The following is a 15,527-nucleotide window of genomic DNA, read 5'->3' as shown; positions in this document are numbered from 1 at the left end:
GAGCCGAAATCGAGTCAGATGCCCAACCGACTGAGCCCCCCAGGAGCCACTCCCTTATCTATTTTCTTATAAGGGCATCAGTCACGGGATTTAGGGCCACCCTAACCCAGAAGAACCCACCTCCGGGTCCTCAACTAACTGTACATTTCCGAATAAGATCCCATTCTGAGGTCCCAGGTAGATATGAATTTGGGGGGACACTGTTCCCCTAGTAAAAACCACCTACAAAATGTCACCAGCATACTAAGCCTAGTGTTACCCCATTTTCTCCCAGAGCCCAGACTCTTAGACATTGAGAGAAGGGAAAAGACAGTCACTGTTGCCAACTTCTGTCCCTAATGACCTTTGGCAGGAGGGAGATGGGGGAGGGGGCGGGGAGACGAGCCGGCCCTCCCCTTCCCTGGCAGAGCTGTCCAAGGTGACGACCCAAAGCCGGGCAGGTCCCTCCATAGGGGGTCAGGGAGGCAGAGGCCCAAGGAGGGAAGTGCCTGCCCAGCCAAGGTCATGCATTTGCTTCTGGATCCTTCCCTGCTCCCCAGGGCAATCTCCCATTCTTGTGGCTCAAGGATCCCTAAACGCACGCATATCAGAGACCACAGAGGTGATGAGGGCCCCTCGGTCAAGGCTTTCAAGGTAGACAGCGGCACTCGAAGGCCAGAGACCCGGGGCGGGGGAGCAGACTTTAAAGGTCAAGGGTCACTAAAAACAAAGGGAAGGGCAGAGAGAGGACCCTCCCACACGCTCTCCTCTGCCCTGTCCCCCAGGTCACTTAAGACGCAAAGAGTTTCTCTGGGACCCGGCTCTGAGGAGCATTAACGTTTACTAGTTGGCGGGGGAGCGGAGAAAGGCCAGGGGGGAAGCCCAGCACCTTCCATGTCACTGCGGCCACAGGCAACCCGAGAGGGACAGCTGCTAGCCGTACCCCAGACTCACGAGCAAACCACATGTTGTTGTTTCAAGCCGCTACGTGAGGACGATCTGTCGTGCGGCCCTACCTGGACCGGGACGGGCGTCGTTATCATCTCCTTTGGTCGATGAAGAAACTGCGACCCAGAGAGGTTGAGCACCTTGCCCAAAGACACACAGCCAGGAAGGCAGATCCAGGAACGGAACCCCAGCCATCGGGCTCCAGACTGGCACTCCTAACTGAGAGCAGGCAGGAGCCCCAGGCTAACTAACGAGGGCCCGGCATTCCCACCCGGCTGCCGCAGCCCGTGCTGAGCCCCGGACTGGAGATTAAACCACCTGCTCAGTCCCGCTCCTTCCTTCGCCTCTTCCTCTCCCGGCTGAGGGTCTCCAGAGATTCCCACCCCAAATAAAGCAAAACGTATCTGCGAACCTGGAAGCGGCTCGGCTGGTTTACTTACTGAAAGACAAAAGCACAAATGATCCCATCCCCCACTGAGTCTTCCTCGATGGCGGGGAGGCTGTCACCAGCCCCACCTCCCACGGCTGCCAGGACCCACCATCAGGCCCTCTGAGGCTGCAAAGTCTCAGGGGAGGAGCCTGGTCTGCGCCCATCAGCACTGGCAGCGAGGGGAAAGGGCCACGGGCTGACACGGCCCCCGCCGGCCCTCTGGGGGTGCCCCAGGACCCTGCCTGCTCTGGGAAGGACTCAACAACCAAGGCCGTGTGCCGGCTTCCCCAGCCTCTCGCTGCAACCCACAATGACCGCCCCCGCCCAGAGCCCGGCCCCTTGGAGACTGGATGATCCCAACCCCACGTCCTTTCCAGGTGGAAGAAAAAGTTAACATCCGTTGACATTTACGAACCCGACAGCCTGCAGGTGCCCTTTCTAATTGGGTTGATGCATTTGCTTCCAGGAGGGGAGAACCACATAGCCTGCTCCAGCTGGAGACTGCAGCACAGAGAGGTCAGGTCACCTGCCCCAAGTCAGACAGCAAGGAGGGGGTAAGAGAACAGGCTCTCCGGGGTCTGGCACTCTGCTGTTATGCTCTGAGCCTCCCCAGCGGCCAACGGCACTAAGAGACAGAAATGGCCAGGCCACAGCAAGACGCAGGGTCTAGGGGGCTGGAGAGAGACTCTGAATGGTGGGCAGGGGGCCGGCCACAAGCAACCCTCACTCCAGACCTGACAGATGGCGTCAGTTTGCGGTAGAGTAGGGGACTGATCTCCCTGGCCGTGCGTGGTTGGCTCGGGGACGTGGTCCTGGGGCAGAACTGCCCGGGGCCACCATCACCTCTCCCCTTACCGCCTCACCAGCTGTGTGACCCTGAGTAGTGAGCTGAACCTCTCTGAGCCTCAGTTCCCTCACCTGCAACAGTGAGACCTCCTGCCGTGAGGCCTGGCGCCTGCACCAAGGGAGACCCTGCTGGAGTTCAGCAAGGGGCTGTCTGGAGACCCCAAGGGGCTGACCCAGCCTTCCTCACGCAGCCTCCTTCTGCCAGCACCACCACAGTCGGGCTCCGGGAACCAGGTAAAACCCTCGCAGCTCCAAAGAGACCGCCGGACGCGCGTGTGTGAAGCCTGCGGTTCGACCGTCCCCAGGCAGCGCACACCCTCGGAATCGTCCTCCCGGGGCCGCCTAAGGAAACTGAGGTTCTGGAGGTGCCGAGTGACCGGGCCGGGGGCCTTCTGGGGCGTCTGAGGCCCCACGGGGCCCAGGAGGAAGGGCCAGCGGAGAGGAGTGCCGATCAAACACTAAGAGGGTCTAAGCTGCAGCCCCCACCCCGACACCCCCCAGGAGAGCACTGGGAACCACCTAAGCCGACATCTGATGGACGGGGATTTGTTTTAAGCTCTTTCTACCCGCTGGACTACAATCATCAACTGTTCACGACCTCTCCGCAAGCGATTCCTCCCCCCACCGAGTTTTCAAAAGGCAAAAAGCTTTAAAAGCTGCCGTTCAAAGAGGCACAGAGGCACACTCAGAGAGATGCAGGGCTGGGAGGGAGGAGGGGGCCCGGGAGACCCCAGCAGGGTGAGCCAGGGGCTGGGCGGAGAGCAGGAGGGGCACCTCCCTTCTTCCCAGCCTGGCCCACCTAGACGAGAAGGCCGTGGGGGGGGGGCACCTGGAGGTCAAGGTGCCTAACCTTTCTTTCACAGGAGCGGGAGGGCTCAGCTGATGTCATCATCCCACCCACTCGGTCACCCCACCTGAAGGAACCTGAGTGACCCGCGTTTCTGGCCACCGCTGCCCTCTCTCCATCACCCTCCAACGCCTGCCCTTGGCTGGAGCCAAGGGCCTGGGGGCTGCCTGCCCAACGCCCCCTTCACACTTAATCAGCTTGCAGCCCCTGGGCGTCCGAATCCTGCTAAACCCTCTCCAAAACGGAATGGAGGCTCCCTGACACTTCTTACCCTCTTACCACCTAGCCAGCGACCAGCCATTCGAGGTCACAGCCTTGACACCGTGAGAAAGTTCGCCCACTCAGAGGGCTGACATGGGCCCAGGGTGAGCCTACTACAGCTTGGAAAGGGGGCAGGTTGTGATAAAACACAGTGGGGGGGGGGGGCACACCCCCACACCGTAATTTGCCCCTGGATCCGGTTTCCTGGAGGCACAAAGGGGCCCAGCTCGCTAACTAGCCGGATAACGCAGGCCCCAAGGCAGCCCTGCGACCCCGCCTGGACAAAATCTGGGGATTCTCCACGGTTCTCATTCCCCAGGCCCCGGACGGGCCAGACAGGCGAGCAGATGGGGCTTTTCTACTTTAAAAAATAAATCGATTGGCTTCTTTTCCGAGTGGACAGGATGAGGCGGCGGCGGGAGGCGTCCCTGGGGAAGCACGTGCACGAACCCGGAGGTAATCCGGGGTCACGGGGCCAGGCGGGGTGGGCGGCGCGCCCCAGAAAGTTCCATCCCGGCCCCCCCCCCCGCCCCCTTCCGCGGGCGGCAAGCCCGTCACTTACTGAGGCTCTCCAGCAGGTTCGACCAGGTCTTCGCGCCGAGCATGGCGTGCTACCCCTCGCCGCGGCCGCGGGGGACTCTAGGAGGGGCTTCCCCGCATAGCCGGCGGTGTGGGCGCGGGGGGTCACCAAGGGTGGGGGGGGGCGCCCAAGCGCGGCGCGCGCTCCTTCCGCCCGCTGCGCGCCGGGGGCCGTACAGGGGATCGGGGGTCACGGGACAGCCGGGGGTGTCCCCAGAGGGGAACGGGGAACGGGGGGGGGGAGGGGGGCTCAGGAGCAGCCGGGGGCGTCCGCCCGCCGTGCGCCCTGCCCGCCGCGGGGACCCGGGGGAGGTGCCGCGTCGCCTGGGAGGCAAGCAGCCCGTCACGCCGCCCCCGGGAGCGCCCCGCGCCGCCCGCGCGCCCTCGCCGGAGGCTTCGCGCACCACCCGCCGTGGCCGCGCGGCCGCCTCGCGGCCACCATCTTATTCCCTTCGCGCTCGGCCGGGCCGCGCGCCTCCTCCCCGCCACCTCCCGCGCGCCGCGGCGCCCCCGCCGTCCTCCCCCCTCCCGGCGGCCCCGCCCGCTCCCCGGGCAGCCCCCGCTCCCCTGCACTTGATAACGCGCTTGTCAAGACTGCTGAGTTGTTCCTGACCTCTCCCCCGCCGCTGCTAATTAAGGCTCCGCCGTGACAGTTCAAGTGCCGAGCATCAAGTTTGCAGAACCAAAGCCTCTAATTGGGGCCGCTTTTCATTTCTCCATCCCGCGGGCTGGGGCTCCCCAGACCTGGGCACTGGCGCATTTTCCTTTTGTATTTTTCATCAGGGAGGTGGGGGGGGGGGGGGGACGGGCACCAGGAGAGGAGGACGGTCAAACCACCAAAAGGCTAGGGGTCGGGGGAGGGGGGGGGGCCCTCCTCCGCCCTCCACTCGTCGGCCGGCCGCCCCAGGACCCCGCTCCCCACCCAAAGTCCCTGAGCTCCCCGACCTGGGGCTGCAAGGAGCTGAGCCCCACCCGCAGGAGGCGACTGCAGGGGCAGCTTCTGCCCCCTCCACCCTCGCGGGGTGTGGCAGGGAGGGGCAACCCCCCCCCCCCCCGCCCCGGGCGCCCGCTGGGGTAGGGGTGCTTGCAGCCTGGGGTGCCCGTGACCCTGCGGAGCGCCGGGACGGCGGCGGGATTGCCACGCCCCCTCCCCGTCGGAGAGGTGCGTTCTTACGCCCCAGTTCCCTCCCTGGGGCTGCCGGCCTCTCCTTTCCAGATAAGTGCTGGCGAGCATCGGGGCTCTTAGTGACTCTTCAAGCTGCCTTTCTCCTCCAACGCCTACTAAATCAAGCCGGCGCTGAGAGCCACCGGCTGGGAGGAGAGGAGGGAGGAGGGGCCGGCTGCCGGCGGGCTCGCAGGGGCTGGCGCAGGGGCGGGGGGGGGGGGGCTGGGATAATGTCACTGGGGAGGAGAAGGTGGGGGAGGTGAGCAGGAGGCCCAGACCCCGGCTGGAAGAGGAGGGGGGAGCGGGGGGGGGTAGGAAACGCAGCGGGAGGCACACGAGGTCCTAGCGTGGCCGGCCAGCCAAGGCCTTTCGGCTCAGCCTCCTGGAGCCTCACGCCGCCAGGGGCTCGGCGTTTCCCACACCCGCCTGCGCCTGAGAATTCCAGGTGCTTCTAATTAAACCGGGACGCATTCTTTGGAGCCATCGCCCAGGTGATTCTTCTGACTCAAGTTGGAGACACAAAGCTGTCCCCGGGGGTCTCAAAGATTGCCGCCTATTAGAACCACCTGGGGCAATCTGAACCCACCCCACCCCTAGCCCCCCGGGTTGCCTGGGCCTCACCCAGACCAATGACATCAACCTCTGGGCGTGGACCCAGGCAGCGTGAAAGCACCCAGGGGGTTCCTGAGGGCAGCCATTGTTCTAGGCGGTGATTCTCGGCGGGGCAGGGGATGGTCCCGCCCCCTCCCCCCCCCCCCCATATTTGGCAAGGTCTGCAGATGCCCCACCAGGCAGATGCCAAGAAGGGGGCAGAGCGCTCCGCAGATGCCACCCGCACGGAATCATCCAGCCCCAGATCTCTGCAGGGCCCAGGTGGGAGGAACCCGGGCCAAGCCAGGCCCAGGCGCAGGCAAACACTGTCCCAAGAAAGCCCAGCTCGGCCCTTGCCTCAGACAGGCTCCCGGCGGAGGGCTGGGTCTCCCTTCCACCCTGGAAACCCTCCTTCCCGGGAGGTTGTAGGACTGTTTGCTCCAGCTGAGCTGAAATCCCCTCAACTCCTGCCCCTGGGCCAGCCCCTCCCCAGCCCCCTCCAGGTGCGAACCTGGTACCTCCCTGCAGCCCATTCCCACCCTCCAGCAGAGTCTCCCCCCACCGCCACCCCACCCTGGTTTCCTCCGCTCGTTCCCCATCACAGTCCCAGGTCCCGGAATGTTCCCGGGTTTGCGGACATCTTCTGAAAGTTCAGGCCTGCAGGACCGTGGCCGCCCATGTGTGTGTCCCATGTCTCCATGCTCCAGAGAGGACTTCCCCCACTCATCCCAAGTCCCCTGCCCTCTGCTGTGCTCGTCTGCCTTTGCAAACTCCATGCTGGGCTTCACCGAACTGCACTGCATTTCGTCAGGGGGCCTCTTGGATTGTTCAGCAGATTAGCAAACGATTCCGTTTCAGGTGTAGTCTGGTGTCCCTCCCGTGTGGACGGGTATCTGTATACGTATCGGTGTGAGCGTGGGTCTCATCTCTCCCAGACATGCCAATCGCCTGGGGAGTTTGTAAAACACCAGGCTGGGGCCCCATCCCCGACCCCGTGACATCACAATCTCTGGGGATGGGCCCCAACCATCAGTATTTCTGGATTTCAGGTGGTTCCGACGTGCGGCCAAGACTGAGAGAAGGGGCTGTAAGGATTAGGGACGCAGGCTCTCCCTGGCCAGCCTGTCTGGCCTTGAACATGCTTGGCGTTTCAGGCGAGATGATCTGTATCTTCTCTGGTCCGGGGATGTGGGCTGGGTGCAGCCTGCTCCTTCCCCAAGCTCAGGGAGAACTCCCAGCGGCCAGGGTGGCCCCCCCCCCCCCACCGATGGCGTCCTGGCCCTGCTGACAGCAAGAGGGGGCGTCCTTGTGTATCCCCGAGGAGCAGGTGTGGGGAAAGCCGGCCACGTGGCCAGGAAGCGGGGGAGGTGTGTCCTGTGGGAGGTCCTGGAAGCCCCTCTTCTTCATCCCAAAGGGAAGAGAACACGATGTGGAGAACTGTGGGGGCCGCTCCCTGGTGGGAACTCTTGACAAGCTCCTGGGAGGAGACCCGAGCGTAGGCTCCAACTGCGCCATTAGCTCACTGTGCGAGCTTGGGCAAAGTGCCCTCATCTGGAGAGGACGGTAAACACTCGCTCAGCCCGGCACACGGCGAGATATATAACACACGGGCAAAAGAGACCAAGCCGGGCAGTGGCAATGAGCACGCCACTCTTTCTAGGGTGAAGAATCTCCTGGGTGGTACTGGGTTTGTGCTCTGAACCCCTAACAACCAAGTGGAGGTGGGGTTGTAATGGGTTCCCAGCCCTGGGAGCAGGGTGGCCAAGCACAGTTGTCCAAGTTGTCCACTGCACAACAGCACACAGGTGAGATGGCAAACGGGAGCTGAAACCCCACCCTGACTCTGCTCATCAACACACACCTAGTGCGGGTTCTGTCTGCCTCAAGGAAGAGTCATAAAGGACCCGTACGGGCTGGTCATGGGGCTCTAGGAAAGGCCTGCGGCTTCCCAGATCCTGACCACCTATTGCCAAATCCCTTTATCCCGCATATATACTCTGCCTGCCCCCTGACTTGGCCCCAATGCCATGTTCAGGGTGAATGAGTGCAGAAACCACCAGCCAAGCAGGGCCGGGTGAGGTGGCTTCCAGAAGCCTCCAGAGCCCCCCAGGGCCTGAGAACACAGGACTAAGAGGACCCAGGCAAACTGAGCACACCTCACTCAGACACAGGGTCTGGAGTTTCCTCATCTGTCGTTCAGAATGGGGCGGGGTGCCCAGCGAGTTCGTTCATCGGAAATGCCAGTCGCTAGTCTGTTGTTCTTGGGAAGCTAGGGGGTAGCACTGAGACTTGGTCACCTTCCCTGCGCTCAGGGCAGCTCCCTCGGCCCCGCGTCTGTCCCCCTGCCCAGCCGTGCTAACGCTGGACGCCTGGGGGCTGAGGTCGAATCACCCTGCGTCTCGTTCCTGTGGCCTGAGGACCTCACCGCCTGGCTCGCGTGGGGGCCCCTAGGAGGGAAGCCCGTCCCTGCCTCACCCTGCCCCCACAGGCCGAGAACTTGGGACTGCCCGAGCCTGGCTATGGGCACATTTCAGAGCCGCGAGGGAGAGATCCAGGCCTGTAGCTGAGGGCCCCTGTGCTCAGATCCTTCCCCGGGATTCCCTGAACCCGTCAGGACGAGACAAGCACCGGTCTTCACGTGGGAACAGACCTCTCGGGGCGGGCTGGCCCAGGGCCCCCGCTTCTGCGTTCGGGATGGCGACGCACTGCCCCCCTACCCACCCCCCCACCCCGGCCCGTTCTGGGGGCTTGACCGTTTCCAGATGAGCCTGACGGGGCCTCAAACCAGCCTGTCTCTCCCCTCCCCGCCCAGTCTGCCTCTTGGCCGTACCATCCCAGCTGCCTTTCTCGGGGACAGCAGAAAGCAGGGGAGGCAGAGCCCGCTGGGCTGGCTCCCCTCCCCAGCCATCCCGGGCTGGCAGGAAGCCCAGGACACCGACTTCTGAGGCTCATTTATCGGAAGATGTCTCGGAGCCCAACTGGCAGTCTTCTGGAGAGAAGGCTGCGGAAGCCGCGGGAGGCGTTCACGGTGATTCAGCGGGAGCAGGACCCTGTCCTCACGTGGTGAATGGCGGGGTGGCCAAGTCTGCTTTTGAGAGCACAGCCTGCCCCAGGGTGTCTCCGGGAGGGGAACCGAGGGCTGTGTGCTCACCAGGGGCATCTTCCCTCCCCCCAGACGCCGCACTAGCCTTAGGCCACTGGGCTGCCTTGAGTCCTGGCACACACGCACGCGCGTGCACACACGCATGGGGCAGGAAAGAGCCCATCTCCTCCCCGACCTCAGGGCCAGGACCGTGTTCACTCAATGAGACGTCAGCCTCCTCTAGACCCGGCCGGGAGGAGCCGTGGCCCGAGGGCAAGCAGACACCCAGGTTCCAGTCTCGGGTCTCGGCTCTGTCACCTGGCAAGAGTGTGTCCCCAGTCTCTCGGGGTCCGCTTCCTGATCTGGAAAATGGGACCACCACAAGCACCTTCTGCCACGGTTCCGGGGAGGATGAAGCTCATAGGTGTTTGTGACGTGCACGGGGCAGGGCCTGACTCTCGGGGGCCCCTGGGAAGGAAGAGCGTTTCAGCCCCAGACGGGGGCAGGTGGCGGGACTCAGCTGCCAGCTGCCCGCAAGGGCTTCCAGGCTTCAGGCTAGGGGCCTGGGGCCACCGTGAGGGTTTCTGAGGGGCAAGAGGGCTTTGGAGAGGGGCACCAGGCAGGTGGGGCTGGCCCTATGGGTTTCCCCAGTCCCGTGTGCGTCTGAGGGGCAGTCTTCCTAGACTAGGGTGGCGTGTGACCTCCTCCTGCAAAAGGAGGCGGGGGGGGGGGGGGGGGGGGGAAGGGCATGGGGCGGGGTCACTCACAGGAAAGGCGAGGGCCACCCCTTCCCTTCCTGGGCCCCTTGGGTCACCACCTGATGGGGCCTGCCCCACCCCTACCCCCACCCCCGACTCCCCCTAATTAAGGGGGCCCAGCGCTCACCGAGCGGCTCCCCAGCCCCCACCCCTGCGTGGCTGGTGCCGGGTCTCCCTGCAGCCTCCCCTTTCCCAATTAATCATGCTCATCAAGCCCCTGAGACGCAGCCTGCACCCAGAGCCGAGCCCTCACCCTGTGTCCGCTCCCAGAACACTCTGCACAGCCCTGGGAGGAGGCGCTGTGGGAAGGGAAGAGGGGCAGAGGGCTCTGCCCGCTGCTCAGGGTCCCCTTGCCTGGGGCAGTCGCACTGCAGAGCTCCCCATAATGGCTCCCTTCACCACCTCATCAGCCCAGCCGTGCCGATGCCAAAATCTGGAACCTTCATCCACGGTGGGAACTGAGAGTGTGCTCTGTGGTTGGCAGCCCAGCACCCCCCTTTAATAGAGGAGGTCTGTGCCCACGCCGGGCTGCCCGGGACAAAGCCAGCAATGTTGGGGCACCTCTTGGGGGGCACGGAGCCTGAGACACAGAGGCAAGGGGGCAAATACTGCCAAACGCACTCCCAGGGTGGGCAAGGTCTCCAGCTACAACTCGTGGTGCCCACAGGGTGGCAGGGTAGGGGTGGAGGCAGGGAGCAGCCCCTCCCCGCCCCCCACCAATGCAGAGGTCTCCACCCCCCCACCCCCACCCCCGCAGCGAGGGGTCATCTGGCAGAAAGGAGGTGCTCGATAAACGTTTGTTAACAAACTACACGGGGAGAGAATACGCCAACACGCTGCCCGGAAAAGACCCAGAGTCCCACCCACCAGATGTTTTTCTCTGGCAACGTCTACCCTGAGGGTCCCTGTGCGCGGATCCTTCTCCAGGATTCCGTGAGCCGTAAGGAGGAGATAACCACAGGCTTTCGCGTGGGAACAGCCCGTGCCCACGGGAGCCGGGTGAGTCCAGGGAAGGAGGCAGCACCCACTCTGGGATTCCAGAAGCATCCGTGTCCGACAGGCCAGGGGCTGCCAGTGGCGCTCACCTGGGGGAGATCTGACAATCCCAGGGGCCCGGCCACAGTCCCAAATCGACCGTATCAGAGCCCTGGGGGAGGGAGGGGGCCCGGCCTCAGTGTCGTTGGAGTATTGTGGTGATTCCCCCAAGCCTCCGGGCCAGGGGCTCTGGAGGCAGGGGAGAGGTGGGTGGCCGGAGTGGGAACACACAGGGCCCGGCCCGGCTCACCACCCCGGTTAATTACCCCGGCCCCGTCGGCATGTCCCGGCTCGTGAAGGTTGGGTAAATAAATAAACAAGCGTGCTGGCAGGGCCCCGGGCAGCGCCAAATTAGGGATGCAGAGTCAGACAGCTTGACTCCCAAGACATAATCAGTTTAATTGCGGGGCCTCAGCTCAGGCCAGGGTGGCGAACTGCTTCCACACTCCCGTCCGTTTTATTAAAATCCAATTATGTGCGCTGGCCGCGAGTCTCCGGCAGGGACAAAGAGGCATCTTCAGCCAAGGTCGGACCCAGCGCTGGGAGACAACGGGGCACGGGGCGCGGGCCCCTCCTGCTTAGGGCACACGGGCCTCGGGCTCTCTGGGGACCAGAAACAGGGAGGAGGCTGGCGGCATGACCCTGGGCTTCCGTGTCACCAGGGGGGACAGCGATGCCACAGACTGCATGGGATCCTTGTGAGTTGCTGTTGTCGACTGAACGTTCGTGACCTCCCGCCCCCCACTCCCCCCCCCCCCGGCCCCACCATTAGGCATCTGTTGAACCCCGAGTCCCAGCGCAATGGTATTCGGAAGTGGGGCCTTTGGGAGGTGAGTAGTTTCGAGGAGGTCACAGGAGTGGGGCCCCCTGATAGGATCGGGGTCCTCAGAAACAGAGGGAGAGACACAAGAGGACGCAAGCCACAGGTGACACCGTCTGTGAGCAGAAGTAGACCCTCACCCAGCGCAGAGTCTGATCCCCGCCTCCCGGCTCTGTCGGCATCTGCCGCTAAGGCTGCTGAGCCTGCCCGGTGCCTGGTGTTTCGTTACAGCAGCCCGAGGGACTAAGACAGGCCCAAAGCAAACACCCTAATGTCCACCGCTGGGCTAACGGACAGACCCCTCGTGGTGCATCCGCGCCAGCAAATGCCCCTCGGCAACCCCGATGCTCTCACGCCCGCCGGGCGGATCTCGACGGCTAAGCCAAGGCCACCAGACGTGAAGGTCTTTGAACGGAACGCTTCCGACCACGTGACATCTTAAAGGCAAGGCCAGAGGGACAGAAAACAGATCTGTGCTGGCAGGGACCGGGGACGGGGACAGGGGACAGGCTGCCAAGGAACACGACGGAACGTCGTCGTCGTCCTCAGATGCACGAAGTGACTCTTCTCGTCCAAGCTCTCCGGTTCACGGGGAGCGGGAACAGAGAAGTCAAGCCACCTCTCTAAGGTCACACAGCGATGCGAAGCCAGGCGTGCTGGCCCAGAGCTCCCGTCCGCAAGCACCGCGACGGTCGGGCTGCCTCCTCTGGGGAGCCCTGTGCTCACCGAGTGGATGGTTAGCTGGCCGGAAAACGAGGCCCCGGAGCTCTATCAGCTCTGCTCCCCGAGGAGTGGGGAGCTCCTATTTCCATCGATTGTACTTGGTGAGCGCTCCTGGGCCCCTCTGGGCCTGACGGAACCCGACTCCTCGGGTGACCCTGTGCCCGAGGCGGCGTGACAGGCCCCGATCCGGAAGCCGGGGCTCCCCTGGGCTGCGTCGCCCCGGCCACAGGCCCCCCCCCCCCCCCGTCCCCGCGAGGGCCCTGCCTTTCCCCCAGACACCCCCGGCTTTGTTTTTCCAGGCCCTTCCAGGCCCAGCACCATCCAGAAACGTCGGTTAGGCCAGAACAGCTGCCTGGCGCCTCGTGAATGCCTCAGATGCGGTGCGCGGCGGGAGCCCCGAGCCCACACGCTGCCACTAGGTGAATCGGGCCTGCCGTTAGAGTCACAAAGACCAATTAAAGCGAGAGGAAAAGCAGCCTCCCCGCCTCCCAGAGCACCCCGGCCAGCTGCTCCTCTACCCCCGCCTCGCCGGCCCCGCGAGCCCGCTCCCTCCGCACCCGGGCCACCTGCCTCTGACAGCGTCATTATTGACGCCCGCCTCCTGAGCCCCCGCTTCGGTGGGCGAGGGCCGGGGGGCGGCGGCGGGCGCGGGGGGAGGAGGCACACAGCTCCCGGATTTTCGACGCCGTTGCTGCGGGGAGAGATGAGAAATTGCCTTTCTGACCCAAAACCGGAGTTCACAGCTGCACTTCATTACGGATGTCTCCAGGAGGCCCTGGGAGAAGCGCGGCTCGGGAAGGGCTCACCTGTTAGCGACAGCTGTGCCTGCCTCTCCCGCAAGCACGTTGGTGGTTTCCTGCCCGGGGCTGCAGGGGCAGGGGGTGGGGGGCGGCCCGCGGCCCCCCCTGCCCCCCCCCCCCCCCCCGCCAGTCTGATGAACTCAGCGGACGGAGGGAGGAGGAGGCACCAGACCAGTGAGCGGGAGCCAGGGGGAAGAAACGGCCAAGGTCGGGGGGCGCTCGTTTTGGAAGGCACCAGAAGCCAAGGGGTACATCTGCCCCCCCTCCTTCTTCCGGGTCTCACGTCCACCGGGGTGAACGCAGGCATGTGTTGGGCACCTGGAGTACCTCCGGGTACACGGCAGGTGCTCAATAAATGCTCCCTCCCTTCCTCCCTTGCGGTCGGCCTCTCCGTGCTTCTGAAATGCCACCTTTCAAAAACAGGACAGTTATTTAAAGAGCCCAGGCTCCTGGGGCGCCTGGGGGGGCTCAGACCGTTGAGCGCCCAACTTCGGCTCGGGTCATGATCTCACAGTGCGTGGGTTTGAGCCCCGCGTCGGGCTCAGAGCCTGGAGCCTGCTTCGGATTCTGTGTCCCCCTCTCTCTCTGCCCCTTCCCTGCTCTTTGTCTCTCAAAAATAAATAAACGTACACACACACATACACACAAAAATAAATACAGAGCACAGGCTCCTGAAGGTCAGGGGTTCTCCACCCTGCGCTCTGGAGTCATTTGTGGACCTTACGGAAAGACCCAGAAGCTCGCTGCGGGATCCCTGAGGTTGGGCCCAGCCGCGCTTCCAGAGCTCCCCGGGCAGTCCGAATGCACAGTGGGGTGGAGACGCTCGGACCCGAATGGCTCTTATCTGGCTTTTGAGGTCTGTACGTGCTTTTCTAAAGAGGGCGACGGGCCAGGGATGAGGGACGGGGCCCAGAGCCGGCTCCAGAAGGAGAGCCGGGCTGCGGAGTCGTCGTCGCTAGCCGCCAGGCCGCCCTGCCCTCGCTTGCCAGCCGCGAAGGCTTGCACTCGGGTCCCCAGGGCGGAGACAGAGCAGGCCCCTGGTTCCGGCCGCTGCTCCCTGCGTCGGCCCCACCAGGAGAGAGCACGGCAGCCTGGCCGTGAGGGCGTATGTGACAGCAGGTGAGGCCTCTCTCTGGAAATTTGCTGACCAGGCTGAGTCCTGGCTGGGTACACGCCGTCTCAAAGCTGTGCCTGGGAAGGCACCCCGTGGGCGGGCCTCACACCTAAAATCCTGGCTGCTGCGTCTCGGGAGCATTTCTGCGCTCATCGCGGCCTGGGGCGGGGGAAATGGCGTTTCGGTTCCTTCCCTGCGGCTTGCTAACCAGAAGATGCTGAAGAAGCTCTAAGCCCTGCAAAGCTTCACTTGCCCCATCTGGGAAGCAGGAAGATGGCCAACCCACGGGGTCACGGTGAAGTTGAAATGGGGAGACAGGCCGAGGCAGGTGTCTGCCCCGCGGAGGGGGGGAAACGCCTGGCATCTCCCGAGCACCCCCACGTCCCGTGTGGCCGGTTCGTGGAGCAGCCCCACTTTCCAGATTGGAAAGCCAAGGTCTCTACAGGTTGCCTCCCCAAGGTCAAGGGGTGAGGCCGGGATCTGAACTCGGGAGCCCAAGCTGTTGGCCACCACTCACTCATGCGGGCCGGGCCCCCTTCTGGAGGCATCTCTCACCGCAGGCTGGAATGCCCCGGCTGCTGATGGCCGAAGGGAGAATCCTCTTGGGGGGAAGACGCATGCAGGGGACCCCGGGCCACGAAGGGAGTGGAGGCGGACTGCACGTTGCCACCCGTGTCCTCCACTAAAGTCTGGGCGGAGAGCAGGCCCGCTAAGCCTGGCCTGGCTTCCTGGACACCGAGAGGGTCCAGGGCCTTGGGGGCGCACTCAGGGTCAGAACCCGGAGTGCCGGCTCGCGTCCTGGCCGAAAACAGAAGCCCGGTGGGGCACGCGGCACGCACACAGAACACCCGACGTCGTCGGGGGCACCGAGGAGCGGGGCTCTGGGCTCCGGGAGGGGCTGAGGGTGGGGGGAAGGTGGAGAGAAAAGTAGGTAAGGCGCGGACAGCAGAGGCCGGGAGGCAGAGCCGCAGGACCGGCCCGGGAGGGCCCCCGGGGACACAGACAAGGCAACCCGGGCCGAGACGCGAGCTGACGTGCCCCACCTCCCCGTCCCACCTTCCATCTGTCCAGTCCACGGATCTCCCAGGTTGAGCTTTCGGCCCCCGGGGCCGGGCACGCGGCAGGTCCTGGCCCCCCCATGTGCTGAAAACCCACTGGTGGCCGTCTGTGGAGGCGCCCTGCCCTGGGCCAGCCCTTGTGCCTTTCTCATTCCTGCCCCGACGCCCCGGCACCCCGGTGTCCCAAACCCCGCCCACGCCAGGAGCCGCCGTTGACGCGTACCTACTGGGCGCCAGGCGCCGGCCCCGGAGGTTACCGCGGACCATCCCACTGACGCCCGTCACCGACACTGTGCGGGAACGTCTGATACTGTCCTCTCTCGACCCCTGGAGAAACCGAGGCACAGAGCACCTCAACTGCCTCCCAGAGCCTTTACTCAACGAGTGCACGGATGCAAGGGGGTGGGGGTGGGGGTGGGGGTGGGGGTGGGGGGCCTCGCGTCCTGGGAGAGCCGGGGTCCTCCCGGGAATGAGCCCCCCCTTCCCTGACC

At 64.4% G+C, this 15,527-nt stretch overlaps 1 protein-coding gene across 7 annotated transcripts in view; it reads right to left on the bottom strand.

Moving 5' to 3' along the window:
* GSE1 (Gse1 coiled-coil protein) overlaps positions 1–15,527 on the bottom strand; it is a 394,460-nt gene that overhangs the window by 172,707 nt on the left and 206,226 nt on the right. The window lies entirely within an intron of this gene.

This window comes from Neofelis nebulosa, chromosome 17 (assembly GCF_028018385.1).
Source record: "Neofelis nebulosa isolate mNeoNeb1 chromosome 17, mNeoNeb1.pri, whole genome shotgun sequence".
NCBI lineage: Eukaryota > Metazoa > Chordata > Mammalia > Carnivora > Felidae > Neofelis > Neofelis nebulosa.
This window is presented reverse-complemented; position numbering and strand designations above follow the sequence as displayed.